Source organism: Tursiops truncatus, chromosome 1 (genome assembly GCF_011762595.2).
Source record: "Tursiops truncatus isolate mTurTru1 chromosome 1, mTurTru1.mat.Y, whole genome shotgun sequence".
In the NCBI taxonomy this organism is placed as follows: Eukaryota; Metazoa; Chordata; class Mammalia; order Artiodactyla; family Delphinidae; genus Tursiops; species Tursiops truncatus.
Genome location: NC_047034.1, coordinates 111,209,414 through 111,230,433, shown reverse-complemented (window position 1 = coordinate 111,230,433; position 21,020 = coordinate 111,209,414). Strand labels below are relative to the sequence as shown.

Genomic DNA, 21,020 nt, shown 5'->3' with positions numbered 1-21,020 from the left:
AAGGCCATATATGACAAACTCACAGCCAACATCGTTCTCAGTGGTGAAAAACTGAAACCATTTCTACTAATATCAGGAACAAGACAAGGTTGCTCACTCTCACTACTATTATGAAACATAGTTTTGGAAGTTTTAGCCACAGCAATCAGAGAAGAAAAAGAAATAAAAGGAATCTAAATCTGAAAAGAAGTAAAACTGTCACTATTTGCAGATGACATGATACTATACATGAAACTACTACTACTACATGAAACAGAAAACTACTAGAGCTAATCAATGAATTTTGGAAAGTAGCAGGATACAAAATTAATGCACAGAAATCTCTTGCATTCCTATACACTAATGTTGAAAAATCTAAAAGATAAATTAAGAAACACTCCCATTTACCAATGCAACAAAAAGAATGAAACACCTAGGAATAAATCTACCTAAGGAGACAAAAGATCCATATGCAGAAAACTATACGACACTGATGAAAGAAATTAAAGATGATACAAATAGATGGAGAGATATACCACGTTCTGATTGGAAGAATCAACATTGTGAAAATGACTATACTACCCAAAGCAATCTACAGATTCAGTGCAATCCCTATCAAACTACCACTGGCATTTTTCACAAAACTAGAACAAAAAACTTCACCATTTGTATGGAAACAAAAAAGACCTGAATAGCCAAAGCAAACCTGAGAAAGAAAAACAGAGCTGGAGGAATCAGGCTTCCTGATTTCAGAGTATACTACAAAGCTGCAGTAATCAAGACAGTATGGTACTGACACAAAAACAAAAATATAGATCAATGAAACAGGATAGAAAGCCCAGAGATAAACCCATGCACATATGGTCACCTTATCTTTGATAAAGGAGGCAAGAATATACAATAGAGAAAAGACAGGTTCTTCAATAAGTGGTGCTGGGAAAACTGGACAGCTACATATAAAAGAATGAAATTAGAACACTCCCTAACACTATACACAAAAATAAGCTCAAAATGGATTAAAGACCTAAATGTAAGGCCAGTCACTATAAAATTCTTAGAGGAAAACATAGGCAGAACACTATGACATAAATCACAGCAAGATCCTTTTTGACCCACCTCCTAGAGAAATGGAAGTAAAAACAAAAATAAACAAATGGGACCTAATGAAACTTAAAAGCTTTTGCACAGCAAAGGGAACCATAAAAGAGATGAAAAGACAGCCCTCATAATGGGAGAAAATGTTTTCAAATGAAGCAACTGAAAAAGGATTAATCTCCAAAATTTACAAGCAGCTCATGCAGCTCAATATCAAAAAAACAAACAATCCAATCAAAAAAATGGGCAGAAGACCTAAATAGACATTTCTCCAAAGAAGACATACAGATTGCCAACAAGCACATGAAAGGATGCTCAATATCACTAATCATTAGAGAAATGCAAATCAAAACTACAATGAGGTATCACCTCACACCAGTCAGAATGGCCATGATCAAAAACTACAAACAATAAATGCTGGAGAGGATGTGGCGAAAAGGGAACCCTCTTGCACTGTTGGTGGGAATGTAAATTGATACAGCCACTATGGAGAACAGTATGGAGGTGCCTCAAAAAAACTAAAAATAGAACTACCATATGACCCAGCAGTCCCACTACTGGGCGTAAACCCTGAGAAAACCATAATTCAAAAAGAATCATGTACCACAATGTTCACTGCAGCACCATTTACAATAGCCAGGACATGGAAGCAACCTAAGTGTCCATCAACAGATGAATGGATAAGGAAGATGTGGCACATATATACAATGGAATATTACTCAGCCATAAAAAGAAATGAAATTGAGTTATTTGTACTGAGGTGGATGGACCTAGAGACTGTCATACAGAGTGAAGTAAGTCAGAAAGAGAAAAACAAATACCATATGCTAACACATATATATGGAATCTAAACAACAATAACAAAAATGGTTCTGAGGAACCTAGGGGCAGGACTGGAATAAAGATGCAGACGTACAGAATGGACTTGAGGACATGGAGAGGGGGAAGTTTAAGCTGAGACGAAGTGAGAGAGTGGCATGGACATATATACACTACCAAATGTAAAATAGATAGCTAGTGGGAAGCAGCCGCATAGCACAGGGAGATCAGCTCAGTGTTTTTTGTCCACCTGGAGGGGTAGGATAGGGAAGGTGGGAGGGATATGCAAGAAGGAGGAGATATGGGGATGTATGTATATATATAACTGATTCACTTTTTTATACAGCAGGAACTAACACACCATTGTAAAGCAGTTATGCTCCAATAAAGATGTTAAAAATAAAAGAGGCTTGCTCAAGGATACTAAGTCTGTATGAAGTTTGAATAAGGCTATTTAGTCTATTGTCTGTGTGATGAAAAGCTACGAAGTGAATCCAGGAGTTCTGAGATGATCAGTTTAGCAGATACCTTAGATTTATGTAACAGAACTTCCGGTTTCATTCTTCTGAGATTAGTATTATTTGCATTCAAGATATTCAAAGAAGCTTTTAGCTGATAACTCCAAATATGAATTTTAAGGTAGCATAAAGTATTCATTTTTAAACAACAGACATCATGAGATTTTTTTCATTGCCTTTCTCCTGATGGTATCATGAAACACAAACACAAGTCTAGAGATTTCATCTAAGCTGTAAGAGATTCAGGACTATAGGACCTCAGTGGCTTTCCTATCAGTGATTTTTTTTAAACATGTTTTTCTGAACAAAAGAAGGTCTCTCATGAATTAAATCAACACTGCATTTAGTTAGTATTCCATCTTATTTTCCCAATAAATAACTGGATGTAAAATCATTTAAAGAGAAAATACCTTCTCTTTAAGGAAATAGTTCCAAACCACTTTTATGAGATTTCTCTAGCAGACCAACATGAAACTGTTGGGAAAATAACACAAGCCATGTCAATGTAGTGAAGGGAAATCTCTGGGGAATCACAACCTCTTAGCTCTCTCTTCATACAATTTGTGGTGGGTGTGGAATAGAGGAAAATTGTGGTTTCAACAGAATTCAAACGTTATTGTATCAGACCTGAAAACATTTATTCATTAAGGCTAAAATAAAGGAAAATATTTTGAAAAATAACAGCCAGCAATTTAAGTCTGACTCGGCTAGATCCTAACTTGAGTTCTGGCCATTTTCAAGTATGTTATCATGAGTATTTACCATGACAACATCTGCATAGCATTACCTACTCACTTCTGAGTATTTAATGTAGGTACACTTAAGAAACATGTTCTTTGTGGTCTGTTACATGTATATTTTAAGACCACATTAAAAGAAGCAGAAGTGGAAAAGATGTTTCCAAAAACTTAAACATGGACAATTTTCATATGGACTTTTGAAAATGTGCAGTATTTGCTTTAATAATCAGAGACTGTATTATAAAATATCTGTAGAAAACTTAAAGTAAGTGAAAAAGTCACTGACTTTAATGGTTTCAACAAAGTGTTATATTTTGGGAAACAAAGAAATGAACTCCTATGAATGTAGATAGTAAGGAGAATGGGGAAAATCTGTATCTATTAATCATTCAATGGAATCCTGGCATTTTCTTATAAAGAAACTGTAAAAGAAGCCCTAATTTGAATGTACAAGTGAAAAAGAAAGTATAGCATAAATCTCTCATAAAGTTCTTTTAAATGTTAAAGCAAAAGCAAACAAATAAAAATCTGAAGGACTAATAGTGAAATTGGCATAATAGTGTTTCATTTATAAATAATGTGATGCAAGGTAAGTAATCAGAAAAATCAAAGCTTCCAGGATTCCTTGCTCTTAAAATAAAACAGATAGGACAGTACACAAATGTAATTATCAGACTGAAAGAACATTAGAATATGGGCACTGAAAAGACAGAAATAATGGTATCTTCTTTTACTTTGAAGCATGCTTATTGGAATGCTGTCCTTAGGGGGATCTGCTTCATTTACAGAATTACAATTCAAACCATTCTTTTCCACTGGTAATATATGTCACTAGAAGATTTTCCCATAGTGAAAGCATTTTGTTAATAAGCATTTTCTTTTTTTTAATGTTGAAGGTCCCTTACATGTAACTAACTGGAACCATGCTTTCGCCAAGGTTTTAGGCAAACCCAGCCTTTGAATTGTACAGGCTTGACATGTCACTGCAGAGACACGTCACATTTCATTATGTTGTCGCTTTGCATCCCTTGGCATTTCATTGACACACTGCAGGCTCTTGTTCCACTTTTTTTGTGCTTCTTTCCATGGTCCTGATTAAAGGCTCCAAGACCCAACAACTTCTGCAGGAACTGATAACATTTTTTTTTTCAGTGAACAATCACTTTCTTACTTGAATGACTAAAAAATAGACTTTGGTTCTTAGTTTATGGAAAAAAAAAACTTATTTGGGTTGCTTTCAGCCCATCCAAATCACCAACAGCCCTTCTGTTTCCAGATGTAAAATAGGGATTCTAAATCTGCAGAAATAAGCTAAATGAAACATGCTAAAATAAAAATAATACAAGTCAATTTAGGAGTAGGATGTAAAAGCTAGGTTAAAAGAAAAAAATATTCTCATTATGAAAATTACAATGTTTTTATGGTTATGAAAGTTACCCATTTTTATAGTAGGAAGTTTTGACAGGAGAAGAGAGTAAACAAAATGAAGAAAAATCATGGGTAAATCCCACCATTCAAAAATAGGCCTTCATAATTTGGTTTATTTCTATGTTCAGAGTGATATTGACATTGAATGCATGAACAAAAACATATCACATACAAAGAGGTGCCGTACCATGTTTTAAACATGGAACTGTATTATAAACATTTCTCCATTCATTAGATATTCTTATGCAGTATTATTTTTATGCATTCTTATCTTATTCTTCTATTGTGTGGTTATGACGCTACTTATTTCCTTATGATAAATTCCTTAAGGAAGAATAAAATATATCTAGATAAATATTATCAAATTCTACCTCACTCCATCCAGATTTTGATGCTTCTTTCAACAGTCCCCATGCATGCTCTCAACAGCTGTGTTTTAGTGTTTATTTTCCCCTGTTCTTCACCAACATTAGGTATTATAATTTGTATAATTTTTGTCATCTTAATATGTGAAAGAGCAGTTAAATGCCATTTTAATTGGTATTTCTTGACAGTTAGTGAAGTAAAATCTTTTATTATATGTTTTTGATCATTTGTAATTGCTTTTGCCTTAAAAAATGTAAACAATTAAAAAAAAATAAGCCCATGACATTTTCCCTTCAATGGGATGTTTTAATGCAGAAAGTCAGATTGAATCTGTAACCAGATTACTTCTAATTAAAGCATTTCACACCTAGAGCCCACTTGGGAAGGTATGAAATCTCTACTTCAAATAATAATCCATGGCTCTGTCCCCCAAATGGTTCTTAAGTATTTGAAAAACACAAGTCATGCATTATTCCTTTAGGACAAACTATCTGCAGCCTTGGGACAAAAAACAAAACCAGAATTATTCAGTGTGCTTCAATCATAAATTCTGTCTCTTTTTTCCCCGATTTCCATGGTCTGACACTATTGTTCTTTTTCCATAGCTTTCTGTTTCTCACTCTTTTCAAGCTTCCTTTGTTTATCTCCACTTTTATTTCAGATCTCTGGAGTCTCATGAGGTAATTTTAAAGTCTGTCTTTCGTACATATGGGAGACTTAGGAAAAGCTTTCCCTTAAGTTTTATTTCTTCCTCCCAGTGAGAACAACAAAGACTACTAAGAATGAGAGATTGCGTGTAGTCTTGATGCAGAGCAATAACCCACTTAATGAGTAGATCGAATATTTTAAAATATTTATTTTGTTCTGAAACCACAAAACAAAATATTTACTGCAGGCTTTATCATGTGCTAGAACTTTTATGTATTATTTCATTTAATATACACAAACATACCTTGACACTGTTGCTGTTTCTCCCATTTTAGCAAAGAAAGAATGAAGCCTGGAGACTCAGGCAAATGGAAATAAGAAAATATAAAACTCAAGGTTTTTCTGTTATCTAAGAATAAAATGAAACATTACATGTGAAAATGTGCATGTGTGTGTGAAATACAGTTGTAAACAAGTGTTCACTCAAAGTCTCTGCCAGGAAAACAGAACAAAACAATTTTTCTCATCTGTGAACACTCATCTTCTATTTTGTCTTTTTTTTCCTTCCAAACCTTTATTCATTTCATTAAAGATGGCTCAAAGGTAAAACTTGTTATACATTTAAGGTATATTACAAGAATCATGACAAAAGATGCTAGGTTACATAAAGGACACTGCTCATTTGGGAAATCATTTTAAATAAGCATTCGAGTAAATTTTTATTTTATTTATTCTTAATAAAAGAAGTCATGTAATGTAAATACATAAAGTTCTTTAAGGTTTATAACCTATTTCTATAAAACTAGTGTCATTTCATTCTAACAATCCAGGCAGAAAGGAAATACAGAGAAACTAAATACAAAGAAACACAATGCGGTGACTTAGCAAAGGCCTCATGCAGCTGGAAATTTGCAAATCTCAGACTTGAAATTAGGTCTTTTGGTCTGAGTAAAAGCATATCCCTTCACTTGTCCTCTGCTTCACCGGTAGCATTCATCTATCCATTTATTCATGTTTTCAGAGAATTATTTGTTGAACACATGATATGTGTCAATGTCATAGGAAACTTTAAGAATCAGAGACATGAAAAACTCAGCCTCTACTCTCCTGAACTTAGAATGTAATTAATGATTTATGTATTTAAACCAAACTAGATTGCACCACAATGTATGTTCTAGAAGTGTCCCAGATATGGCAGAATAGAGGAAGGAGGAAACTTTCATATCTGAGGCAAGAAAGACATCCTGAGGATTAAGTCAGATTTTAAAGGATTCAAGTGTTTTGTCTTGTACAAAAGGTAAGAAAGAATATTCCTAGTAGAACTAATAGCATCTGCAAAGTCTTCATCAAAAATAATTGATGGGGATCTGTAGTAGAACAAAGCTAGAACATTGGCTAAATAGAAGGGAGTGAGAGTAATGATGTAACGAGAATTTACAGACAGAGTAGAACCAGATTACGTGGTCTCAACATGCCTCCATGAGCAGATGAGTAGTCGAAATTATATAATGTGGTATGTGGAGGGGTGTTGAGGGGAGGTAAGAGTGCAACGGTTCTTGAACACCCATATCTATCATCTTTGAATAAAGAACCTAGTTTCCCTCTTCACGTCAAGCTTTTCGATTGGCACATTATTCCCATTTGCAGTTGAGGGAATTGAGGCTTAGAGAGGTTACAAAACATGTTCAAGGTTACCCTGCTTACAAATCACAGAACTGGGATTAAAACTAGGGTATATTTAAACCCATAGCTCATGTTCTTTGTACTTCACTATTGAACATTCTTTTAAGAAGAAAAGTGACATAATTAGATATATGTTACATAATTTCAAATCCAGGACAGAAAAGAAAATCCGCTTCCCTAATAAATCCATCAAAAGTTATGAATTAAGTCCCCTTGGCTTTTATTGATCTGACACATATCATGTACGAATAGTTCATATATATACATATATAATACTTGTTATTATTATTGTCATTATTATTTTAACTGTAATTTTTTGGGGGTAGTATTGGTAGACTATATCTGAGTTGGACAAAGCATTCCCAGTAACACTTTTCTCCCTCCTCCTTCTCTTCCTTGCCTAATTTCATTCTTTCTTAGAGATGACTGAACATTATTGGTTTTCAGCACTCTCATTATAATGGGCAAAAGTGTGGTTTTCTTTTCATTTATCTTGTCTGGGGTTTGTAGGATCTCTTACATATTTGGTTTGAAATTGTATTTAATTTTCAAAATTTTTTAGCCAGTTTTTCTTTATACACACACACACACACACACACACACACACACACATTTCTGCCCCATTACCTCTTCCTTCTCCTTCTGCAACTGCAGTTGCACACATGTTAAATGGCTTGATATGGCTGCATCAGGTCATTGAGACTCTGTTTATTACATTTTTTTATTCTTCTGCTCTCTACAATCAGTTGAATGTCTACTGAGGCATCTTTAATTTCTTTAATCCTTTTTTCTGCAGCATTCAATCTGCTTGTAATACCCTTGAAAAAAATTGTTTATTTCAGATATTGTAATTTTCATCTCCAGGATTTCAATTTGGATTTTTTTTTATTGCTCTAGAATTCCCCATCTCATCAACATCATACATGTCTTTTCCTATAGTTTATTTAATGTATTTTAATAGTCATTTTAAAGTTCTTTTCTGCTTATCACAACACCTGTAATTGTTTTTGTCTTTTTCTCTATAACATATTTCTACCCAAGTATACCATAAACACAAGGATCATAACTGGCTGGTTCTCTTTTTTACTTACAGAGAAAATACCTATTATGCATTCGTTGAGGGAGGGAATGGATAAAACATCAGATCACCTAGGTACCACCAATTTTTCAAGAGCAATGTCATAAAAAAATACTCATAAATACACTTTTAGTAAAGTTTTGAACTAAGCCCAAAATAAAAAGATGGTTCCAATGGCATATGTATCTTTCACTACCAGAGCTATATAATATTAGAAGTCATTTTACTCAAACTATTTTTAATTTTTCATAGTTGATCCTAATATGGAAGGGGTTTTGGGCTGAAAATGCCATAGATGGTACAGAGTGAAGCAAGACAAAGCCTCTTGATTTTTTGATTCTTTTAATTTCCTTCATCTTGGAAGACAATAGTTATTAATTTCACAATTACCATTTTCATGATCTTCCAATGGCAATAAACTCCCATGTGACTTATCTATAATAGACTATTAAGGTTAAGACCAGGCTACTGCAATCGGGCAATTATTCTCATTCTCTCTCTCACACTCTCAATCTAAAAACCAAACTTAACTGGTAAAGCAACACAAAGCAATACAAATCTGAATGAAAAGTCATTAGGGTACCTGATCCTGGAAACTAGCTACTTCCTTTAAATCCATTAAGAATTTAACCTGACTGACAGATTCCAGAATTCTGAATTAAATGCCAAGTGGAAGTCTACACTTTTGAGATATTCTTGCAAATCTACAATAGACTACATAGAATAATATATGTTAAAAAAGTAAAAGTATGCCTTTTTATTTTCATTACTTTAGGAGGTGGATCAAAAAATACATTGCTGTGATTTATGTCAGAGAGCATTCTGCCTATGTTTTCCTCTAAGAGATTTATAGTATCTGGACTTACATTTAGGTCTTTAATCCATTTTGAGTTTATTTTTGTGTATGGTGTTAGAGAGTTTTCTAAATTCATTCTTTTACATGTAGCTGTCCAGTTTTCCCAGCACCACTTATTGAAGAGACTGTCTTTTCTCCACTGTATATTCTTGCCTCCTTTGTCATAGATTAGTTGACCATAGGTGGGTGGGTTTATCTCTGGACTTTCTATCCTGTTCCATTGAGCTATATTTCTTTTTTTTGGGGGGGGGGGTACAAAACAGTTTTGATTACTGTAGCTTTGTAATATAGTCTGAAATCAGGGAGCCTGATTCCTCCAGTTCTGTTTTTCTTACTCAAGATTGCTTTGACTATTCTGGGTCTTTTGTGCTTCCATACAAATTATAAATTTTTTTGTTCTAATTTTGTGAAAAATGTGATTGGCCAATGACCTATATAGGAAAAGAAAAAAAGAGTGTATATATGTATATGTGTAACTGATTCACTTTGCTCTACACCTGAAACTAACACAAATTGTAAATAAACTATACTCCAATAAAAATGAAAATAAATACATAAATAAATATAAAATAAAACCATGCCAAGTAGAGTCAGATGACAAATCTCTAGTAACATTTTTTCAATATGTTACTACTATTCAAGAACATTTAAACAAAATTATGGAGCTGGGAACTTCCAACAATGAAAACCACTACATCCACATCCTCACATAGTAACAACTCAAGGAGGATAATACCTCCAAATACTTTATTTTATAACACAGACTTTCTTTCTTTCTAAAAGTCTTAAAAAATTAGAGACAGCATTCTGTTTTTGCTTTGTTAGAGTCAGGTGTAGTTAATGTTCACAGAATATCAATAATTCAGTTTGTAGCTCTGCATAATTAAAAGCACCCTTTATGTTAATAAAATAACATGAAAAGAGGCTGCACAATAAGAGTCACAAATAAGTTGATGCCTTTGGTCTTATTTCAGGCAAGCTTAATTACAAAGACATGGGTGCCTGTTATACCTATAAAAATATTTTTCTGTCACTTAGACCTATCAAACCGTACACCCATTTATGATATTAATGAGAAAGAACAAACATCATTGTAATGGTCCACCAGTGAATACTTGCAGCCGTGGCCGTCTAGACTATGAATCTGCAAATAGAGCACATATAAATGGAGAAAGACTTTCCACTCACACGCAACACACACACATACACAAACACAGACAATGAATTATTCTCTGAGTCTATTTTAAAATACCAACCAACAGAAAAAGCCAAGGACATTTATTTATAATGTGCATCATGAGTATCTGAGGCAGCAATTGTGATCATGCAAAATCCACAGGACTTTGAGTCAGAAAGACTGAGTTCTAGTTTCAGTTGTTTTTAGTTGCATACTATTGGGAAAATCACTTAAACTCTCTGAGCCTTAAATTCCTAATTTCTAAAGTCTCGATCAATAATTCATAGGTCACACATTTGGCATGAAGTTCATATGAGAGTTATAGAGTTACTTATATCTATTTTTTTTTTTGATGTCTGGTGTCTGGAACATGTCATGCAATAAACAAATATTTATTCCACTCACTCCCTCCTATCATATGGAATTGTGAAGATAAAGTGAGATAGTATCTATGAATGTTCTTTTTTTAACTGAGATAAATATAACTATTTTTTCTTATTTTTGTATCCAAAAATATAAGCTCACATTAGCTTCTACTTAAGACTGAATTTGAGCTGTAATTACCTTTAATTTGAAAGACAGTACAGGGCTGGATTTTCTGAAAGAGAGCAAGAAAGTCCACAAAATTCTTACATAAAATTTAATGCAGAATATCCACTCAGAGAGTGAGGCGATTATGATTCTCCAACTCCACAGACAGTTGGAGTGGCTTCTGGGATTCTAATGTTCACTAGAGTCTCAAGCAAAGCTGTTCTTACAGACATGCAGAATAAGCAATTGCCTACATGTGATATGAGAGCTGCAATCCCTGCATTTCCATAAACAGGTCCCAAATTGCTTCGCATCCCACCAGGAGAGATTCATTTTATCCTAATTGGTATAGGGGTTACATAAGATCACATGAAGGAGAGCACTTGGTAAGCAATCATTCACTCAACAAACGAGACTGATTATCATCATCATCACTGCCACTGTTACCATCAATTTGTTCTGTTCCTAGCAAATTACTCTGGCAGAGAGAAAATAGGTAAATTTTATTCACCCTAAAATGTCAGGTACAGGACGGGAGTGATCAAGATCACCTTTTACCCTGCTTTGGGAACATAGCATAAAAAGTGTGATCTGAAATACGAAAGTAGTTAGAAGGAGAAGAAACAGTGGTACCAACTGATAACATTTGTGAATAATGTACCAAGTAGTAAAATAAACTTATTACACATATTATCATAGTTAAGAAATTAGCTAAGGGATGACTTAATTGGCACAGTTATAAAGACTTTATAGGAGAATTCTGAGACTCTTTCTAGTCTTCCCAATAGTGGATATAAGGCCTGGAATTTCTTTAACCATCATGAGCCTATAAAATAAGCAATCCTGAGAATAATGCTAATACACTAAGCAGGGCACAACCAAGAGACTGACAGAGATGTGGTTCCGCAGCTCTGATTGAGGTACACCTGAAACCCACACACCCTCTTATTTTTCTTTAATTTTTAAGTCAATATTACTTGTGTCTTCATGACACAATATAAATAAATATAAATAAATAGCATAATGGCTGGTCCACTCTTTTTAAGACTTTGCCTAAATATGGCCCTATTTTGAGGAAAGTCATCTATTGCTTGTATATACCTTCCTTGATGAATTCCACCCACGATTTCTCCGCACAACTATATACTGAGCCCTTCACAGAATGACACAATTTATATCTGAGAGAAAGTAACGTACATACTTGAAAATTTTTTCTTCTTTCACTGAACTCTAATCTACTTAGGGAAGGTGAAGATTAATTTTATGTGTTAACTTGACTGGGTGCATCTGTGATGGTGTTTCTGTATGAGATTAACATTTGAATCTATAGACTGAGCAAAGCAGATTTCCCTGCCCAATGTGAATTAGCTCATCCAATCAACTGAAATCCTGAATAGAATAAAAAGACTAAGTAAGAAGGATTCCTCCTGCTTGACTTCCCTGAGCTGGGACATCAGTCTTTTTCCTGTCTTTAGACTCGAACTGAAACATCTCCTATTCTTGGGTTTTGAGCCTACTAACTTTCAGACTAAAATTTACACCATTCCCTCTCCTGGTTCTAAGGACCAAGTTCTTGGGACTTAGACTGGAATTATACCTTAGGCTCTTCCAGATCTCCAACTTCCTGACAAAATTTAGAGACTTCTCAGCCTCCATAATTATGTGAGTGATTTTTTTTTTATAACAAATCTCTTTATATATAAGGAGAAGAACCTAGAGAATGTATTACCCTTGAAAGAATAGAAACACACTGAGTGAGATCCACACTCATTATTGACATTTTCCCTCAGGAGACTGCTAATTTTGTGGCCCACAAATGGCTAGAGCTCAAGTAGAAAGCAGTGATTTTACTGGGCTGAGAAGTTATATATTTGAGTTCAGAGCTCCAAGAACAGTGGGGAATTGAGAGGGGAACACCTAAGAATGATGAAGCTACAGAAGAAGCAGATACATATGTGCATAATATCTCCCAAATCTTAGGCTGACCCTAAACTACACATGCATAAGGCAAGACTTCGGTTACACTAGCAGAAAGCAATGGCTGGAAGACTTGAAAAGCTGAATAGATTTCAATAGCTACCCATTAACAGAGAGACATTGTTTAGATTTCAAGTCCTGACACATTAGAGGGGCTTAGGAAACACCATGAGCTTTCAATTGACAGCAAAAGTCTATACTCAAGGACAAAAGTAAATCCAAAGTAGACTCATCCTACCAAAGTCACAAACCAAGCCTCTAGTAATTAAACTTTGCTGGAGAAAAACTCATCACTCTTCATAAAAGATTTAGAAAATTGAAAAGAAACCATAATGGGCGAAGACATAGGGAAGATTTGAAAGACATGAAAACTCTACAAAAGAACTAAATGGAAATTCTAGACTTGGAAAAAAAATATGTGAAATCAGAAATGCACATTAGAAAGTTTAACAGCATATTGCACAGCAGAAGAAAAGATGGATAAAGTTAACTCACAAAGAGAAAAAAAGGATTAAAACAAATGAGTAAAACCTCAATGACTTTGTAGAAAACTGAGTCATCTTATATACATGTAATTGGAATTCTAGGAAGAGAAGAGAGATAAAATATGGCAAAAGAAGTAATTTCTTCAATCCACAGATCGAGGAAGTTCAGAGAAGTCTAAGCAGGTTAAGTATAAAACAAAACAAAACAAATAAACACAACTAGGCACATAAGAGTCAAACTTATGTAAACAAAGAAAAAAAATTTTTTAAATACTAAAATTCATTGGGGATACCCATTGCTTATAAGGTAACAACAAAAAGAACAACTTTGTATGAGAAACAATGGGAATCCAGAGGACCAGAAAACAGTCTATAAAGTGCCATAAGAAAATAATGTTAGCCTAGGATAATGATACCAGATAAAAATATAAATCTCTAAAAAGTAATTTAATGATAAATATGTAGGTAAAAATAAAAGGTTATTCAATTCTTTGGAAGTTAATTTATGGTTTAAACAAAAATAGTAGCACTTTTTGTAGGGCTTATAATGGATCTAAAGTAAAATTTACTGTAACAGTAACATAATAGACAGGAGGGAGTGTTAATATAATTATAACATTGTAGGATTCTTACATTTTAAAAGAGGTGTTATAATGTTAACTCATAGGAGACTAAGTGTGCATTGCAATACCAAGAGTAATCCATTAACAAAATAATGCAAAGAAGAAGAGCTAAAAAGTAAATTGGACACTAAAAGAAACACTAAAAATTATTATGTAGTTAATTCAAAATGAGGCAGAAAAAGGGAAAAAAAATCAGAGGGCACAAATAGAAAAACATAGCAAGACAGTGGATATAAACTCAACAACATTAATAATTATAGTAAATATTTTGAGTGAAACACTAGTGAAATTTACACAAAGATGCCAACAAATCAATTAAAAACAAAACAGACAAACAATTCAGTGTGCCCAAATAAAGAAGATGGAGTAAATATAGACATTGAACTTCTGCTCATCCCCTGCCCCACATAAGCTCACTAAAGAAAGAGCAAAGACTTTTTTTCTCTTTTTTTGCCCATAATGGTGTTTTGGGTATTAATCTCAAATCAAAGTGAATATGAGAGATGACAACTGCATTAAAATATATATTTTAGAAAGTGGGAAAAAGGAAAATAGAGAGGAAGAAATCATCAATGAAATCAGTCAAGAAATTTTCACAAAAATAAAGGGCATGAGCTCCTAGATTTAAAGAGCTCACCAAGGAACCAGAAGATAGAGATGAATCAATCTATATCATTATGAAATTACAAAGTACTGAAGACAAATAGAAGATTCTACTAGCTTGCAGAGAGAGGTAAAACAACAACAACAAAAACACATTTCTTATATAAAGATATGGAGCTTTTTAATGGTACTATCTTTAACCTAGAAGACCATAGAACAAGGCTTCAAACTTCTTAAAAATTTTTTTCCAATCAAAATTTCATACCAATGTCTTAAATTTTTACTTCTAATGCACTATTCTTCAAGAAGCAACTAAAGAACAAAGCTTAGGAATTTAAACAACAATAAAAATAACAAGAATAAAGGAGATAAGGAATCCAATAAGTAGAGAATCTATGACAAGATGAAAGTTAAAGTAATCATCAGTATGATGATAAAGGAAAATTTAATTCAATTGCTGTGTAGCAGATCAGAAACATTCAGGAGAGATTTTTGAAAGAAAATGTATAACAGATTCTACTAAAAAATTTTTACCTTCTATTAAATTTCTATTAGAATCTAATAGGATTTAATCTAGTAAGAGTAAATGTATACAACTTGAGGAAAGTTTGGGTTTGAAACACTGAGTACATAAAATACTAAGGCAACAACAATAACAAAAATAAGTGATGTACCAACAAAAGCAAATGATGGGACAGAATATACATCATATCTGCTAAAATAGCAATAAGCCACTCTTACAGGGATGCTAGTTAGTAAAGGGGAAATCATGAAAATCATGGAGACAGAAGCAATAGTAAAAGCTCAGATTCCTCACTGTTCATTGTATTCTTGAATAGCTCACAGGAATCTCATGGACCCAGAAATAAACTGGGAGAGGGCCTTCCAAGTTGCACGATTAGGAAAACACCAGCACCTACTAGTATTAGTGGTGTCTGGAATCCAACAGCAATATGACATGGAAATTAACCCTATTTTATATGCATGCTGTTTATAAACAGGGATCACCTACCCTCTAAAGGCAGCTTCTGAGATGGCTACCAATGATCCACTTTCTGGTGTTCAGACCTTTGTTTAATTTGCTCCCCTTTGAGTTAGGTTGGACTTATTGACTCATTTGTAAAGAATAGAGTACAGTAGAATTCACTTCTTCAGTCATAAGAAGACCCTGGCTTCCATCTTTAGTTCCCTTTCTCATTCTCTCTTGTGTTCCTTATGCTCGGGGAAGCCAGCTGCCATGTCATGGGAAAAGCCTGTGGAGAAACCCACATGTGTGAACTTGGAAACATATCTTCTGAGTATTGCCACAGGCCACATAAGTGAACTTGGAAGTGAATCGTCCCACAGTTGAGTCTTAAAATTATCAGCCTGGTACCACTTCTTGATTGTATCCTCATAAGACACTGAGTCATAACCACCCAGATAAACCACTCCTCACTTTCTGACTGACAGTAACTATGAAATCATAAATGTTTTTGTTTTAAATTGCTAAGTTCTGGAGTAATTTGTTACATAGTTATAGATAACTCATACACCTGGTCTGACCAGAGAGCTGGGGTCCAAGCCTTGTTACAGCTTATATGGCATGGTAAATGGATGATCTGATTTACCCCCTCAGCTATCTTTCAAAATCAATTGCCTTTAGCATTCAGCTGTGGCCATTTTTCATGGAATTTTATAGGAGGTCAACTTGCAAAGAATTCTTAGACAAACTAAACTTTGATTCTTGATTTATACCTCCTCTCTGGTCAAAAAAGGGAGACTTTATAGATTACATATTAATATGTCAGCAACTTGTACAATTTCAGTCCATAATAGTTGCAAATCTAGGTACAGATATGACTGTAGTAGACACTAGAGGATGAATACAACTGTAACTAGGAAAAGATACAATTCAAAGAATAACTCTCAAAACCTTCCACTACATCAGACTATGGGAGCCCTGACCTGACCAAGAGAAGAGGTCCCAGGATTATTATCAGGGTACCTGCCAGTTACTATATGCAGAGCAATGATTGTTCTAATTTTCTACTTGGTAATAATCCATATAAAACATGATACTGGTAAGAGTGTAGTACCCACTTGGTGGGGAGGGGCAACAATCAACATTCTATTGTATAAAACTATTCTGACCAAAGAGTCTAAGCTAGTCGACAGAGCCTCCAAGTCCCAGGCTATCTATTTACACATTCAACTTAGCATGACACACATTTCATATTGTAGTCAGATCAATCATCCCTACATGGGAATGAAATGTGTCTGAGGTTGTGGAGCATTTTGACTTCAACTATCACTACTCTTCTTCAGCAAGATTGCTTATTTGAGACCAGGAAATAAGTCCTGAAAAACTCAAAATGGCTGGATAACCAGTTCTGGGCAACATGTCAGAGTCTCCTGAAGCAGATGGGAGAACTCTTTATCTACATAGGAAGAACAACCTGGGAGGGCATGCTATCACATCCAGAGAGTCCCATTCATAGCCATGGAGTACCAGTCAGTGTCTGCTTTCATAGCTCTTGTATTCTATTTGTTGAGATTGACAACAGAAGAGTTAATAAAGAAAAAAAGAGTTGTGAATGATATGAGGCAAAAATGAGTTATGAATAGAGTGACTGAGGAGGATGTGGGGGAGATATTAAATAGGGTTGCTAAAGCAAGCTGCTCTAAAGGATGATATTTGAGCTCAGAGCTGAATTACAAAGAGCTAGCCATAAAAATATTTGGGAGAATATTCCAGATGTCAAGAGCACAAGTCCACAGTCAGGAATTAACTTGATATGTCCCTGAAAAAGAAAGCTATGGCTGGAAAGTAAGAGGGAAATTGCTAGAAAAAAGTATTCCAAGAGGCAAATGTCCATGTAGGATCTTATGTGTTTTGGTAAGCATTTAAAATTTTATTTGGAATATGAGCTGGGACCACTGGAAATTTTTAAGCATAAAATGGCAGACTCTGATTCAAGTTTTGTTTTAAAGATGCCTTTCTAGATTGGTGGTTGATAAAGAATTATAGGGAAGCAAGAAGACTAATGAGTAGATTATTGAAGTAGTTCAGGAAACAAAAGATGGTGGTTTGGAATAGATGGGAGTAGTGGAGGGACAATAGGTAGACAGCGTCAGGAAATAAGTTAGAGGCAAAGCCTTTAGAACTTGCTGATGGTTTGGAAATGAAGGGAGAGGGAAAGAGAAGAATCAAAGGTGACTCCCCAAGATTTGCTTCAAGGGGGAGCACATTGGAATTAGAGGAGGGGAAATAAACTCCACTGTTTTAGTTTACATGATATTGAGATACCTATAGGTCATCCTGGTAAAGATATTGGTTAAGGAGGTGAGTTGAGGGGAGATATTTGGATAAGCCAGTCAGGACTAATGATAAAAAATAAGAGTTATTGGCACATCCATGGTGTTAAAAATCTGGAGCAAGATACGATCAATAAAGGGGAAAGTTTAGTTATCATTATCAGGATGACTGGATTTTTTAGTTAAGGTGGAATAATTTCTGGGTTTTTTACATCTGAATTACTGAGGTATCGAAAAAAAAGTAGCCTCCTTAATTAACAATACATTTAAAAGGTCACCGTGCTTTTGCCAACCTTTATCAAATTCTTCATGTATGTACACTCAGTCACTGATACCCAATTAGTATAGTTAATTTATGTAAGTGACTAGTATTTTCTTCAATGCTATAATTTTCAGAAGAGAGGAAAAGAAATTACTGTGTTAAATCTGTATCTGGAGCCATATAATGGTGTAGCCAGTTGTATGGAGGTGTTACTACATGGTATTTAACAGAATGGCTTAGTCCTTTGGTTCATTTTAGAAAATAGACTGTCATAAAATATGTGATAATTTGGAGAATCTCTGTAATGACTACTTTAAATATTTTCTAAATAAGAGTATTTACATGACTCTTCTCCCTTGAAGCTGTTAGTGCCTGTTAATTAGTACCTAAGTGTCCTAACAGAAGCAGCTGTACACCCAATGCTAAGTGCAATAAAAAAAATGACACATTTCATTTCAGAGGAGTCTTGAGTCCTTTTCACATATTTTTACATATTGAAAATTGTTCTTATTTTCCTCCCATTATATGGAAAGATGTTTGTTTGTTTGTTTGTTCACTTTTGCAGAGAAAATTCCAAGCATTTTGAGCAAGGACAAATGACAATGAAGGTGTTGATAATGGTGATGATGGTGATGATGATATGATGTTACTGTTACTGATTGTGGTGGTGATGGTAGCCCTGGGGAAGGTGTTGGCCATCATAACTAATCTTCATTGACATACTGTTATAATCCAAGCATTGTACTAGGAGCTTGAACTCTATTATCACAACTCTTCAAAATGTGTATTATTTACCCATTCGGCCAATATAGAAAATGAAGATGAAATACATTAAATTCACTCAAAATGTTCAAATTCACTTGGCTGGTAAGGCTAGGATTTGAACCTTAGTCTATCTAACTTTAAAGTGTTTATTCTTTCCACTTCATTGTCCTGTGTGTCAGTCTGCTGAAGTTCTCTGCCTTTATGCCAGTCACACTTCTATGTTTAGTATAGAATGGATAAACAACAAAGTGCTATTGTATAGCACAGAGAATTATATTCTATATCCTATGATAAACCATAATGGAAAATAATATAAAAAATAATGTATATATATGTATAACTGAATCACTTTGCTGTGCAGCAATAATTAACACAACATTGTAAATCAACTATACTTCAGTAAAACACACACAGAAAAACAAAACCATAAAAAAGAAAAAAGCAAATGAAGATAAGTCCTAAGTCAAATGTGTGTGTGTGTGTGTGTGTGTGTGTGTGTGTGTGCAAATTCCTAAGTATATAACACAAATTGCTAAAATATCCCAAGGAAATCTGGCTTCACAAATTGTAGTAGATGCCCCAACTATATCTCCTGAGGCCTCACCATTTTAAGGTCCTACAGAAACATCCAATTGCATGAAGCTTCCAATGCATTGAATCAGTGGTGTTAAAATGTAATCTCCTCTCCTCCCCGACCAATGATAGATTTAGCATACAACTCCTCCAGCTCCATGGCTCCAGGGCTGAGCTAACTCTGAGGCATCTGTCCTATAGGTTCTCAGAGTTCCTATCTAGGATTAACTTTCAGTTTGCCCAGTGGTTAAGTACCCTTTATTTTTTGTCTTTCCTTTCCTGCCTCACCAAATAACCTACTACTTCTCAAACCCTAGCCTCAGGGTCTACTTCTGAGGGAACTCAAATTAATCATAGATTTCTTCTCTCTATCTACAGTCCTTACTTCTCATATAAGCCCATGTTTTTATTCTGGCTTCAAAATTTTTCATCTCCTATTGAGAATGTAAAGCAAAGAGAATATTTAAGCAGGTTGCAGGTAATATTGTATCCACCGTAGTAATCTCCCTTCACCTTAATAAAATAGTTTCCACCATGTTCACTGCAGTCAGCTCTCAATCCCTGTCTGTTAGGTCTGGGACAGCTTTACCTTCCAACTAAAGGTTATTTGCTTTTTGGCCACTAACAGTGCAATGCCTGGAACTCTCTATATTTATCTAGTGCAAAGTCCTTTCTGTGCAGTAAACAAGAGTCTAGGGCACAATGAAATCTCACATTTCATAATGGTTGCTATAGCACTCCTGACCTCATCCCAGAATTTTGAGAACACAGGGCTACTCCCAAACAAGTGTAGTTGAGTTACTTCATTTATTTGACACTTTTGACAGAAGAGAGAGTGTTTCTTCCGAAAGGACTCATTCCTGTAGAGGTTTGATATACACAGTGAAGCACTGAGACATAATTCTGGATGTTGCGGGTTTATCTTCACCCATGTTACTTTATTCTACATGATTTTTAAACTCATTTTATCACTTGGTTTTTTAAATTAGCTAATGAGATGTTCATAACTTTATTTCGTGTAGTGGACAGTGGTACACTAAGCTCATTTTGTGCTGCTGTATAATTGAAGAGTTTTCTTTTCTGAATGTAAGTTTCCCTGAAGGCATTATTGAAGAAAATGCATCTATGGTATTTGCTTTTTGTAATTCCCTTTTTAATTTACTGACACAGGGAAATTTTATTCTCTTAACACATCTCGGTTCTCATGCCTTCCTTTGTCTCTGAATCAAATAGAGATCATAATTACTAATATTTCATGTTCCATATGAATTTCTTATTTGTCTTTGTCTCTGAAAATTCATATACACTATTTAACCAGAGGTAGAAGTAAACATTTCTTTGGACTTGTAAGAAGTAAAATATCTAAACCTCAAAGAAACCTTCATATCATCTGGACATGTTCAAGATGAAAAGGTAAGCCAGACCATCCACTAACACATGAAAAGAGATGGTCATTTATCTCACCTCAGGGTTGGAAATTACTTTTCAATTGACATTTCCAACATCTAAAGTACAGC

At 34.5% G+C, this 21,020-nt stretch overlaps 1 long non-coding RNA gene across 1 annotated transcript; it reads right to left on the bottom strand.

The window, feature by feature from the left end:
- Positions 1-9,553: 9,553 nt before the first annotated feature.
- Positions 9,554-20,119, bottom strand: LOC141275791 (uncharacterized). The gene is made up of 3 exons (XR_012324093.1): positions 20,017-20,119; positions 10,952-10,985; positions 9,554-9,641 (listed from the first exon to the last, which is right to left on the bottom strand). It is a non-coding gene; the product is annotated as an uncharacterized lncRNA (long non-coding RNA).
- Positions 20,120-21,020: the final 901 nt, after the last annotated feature.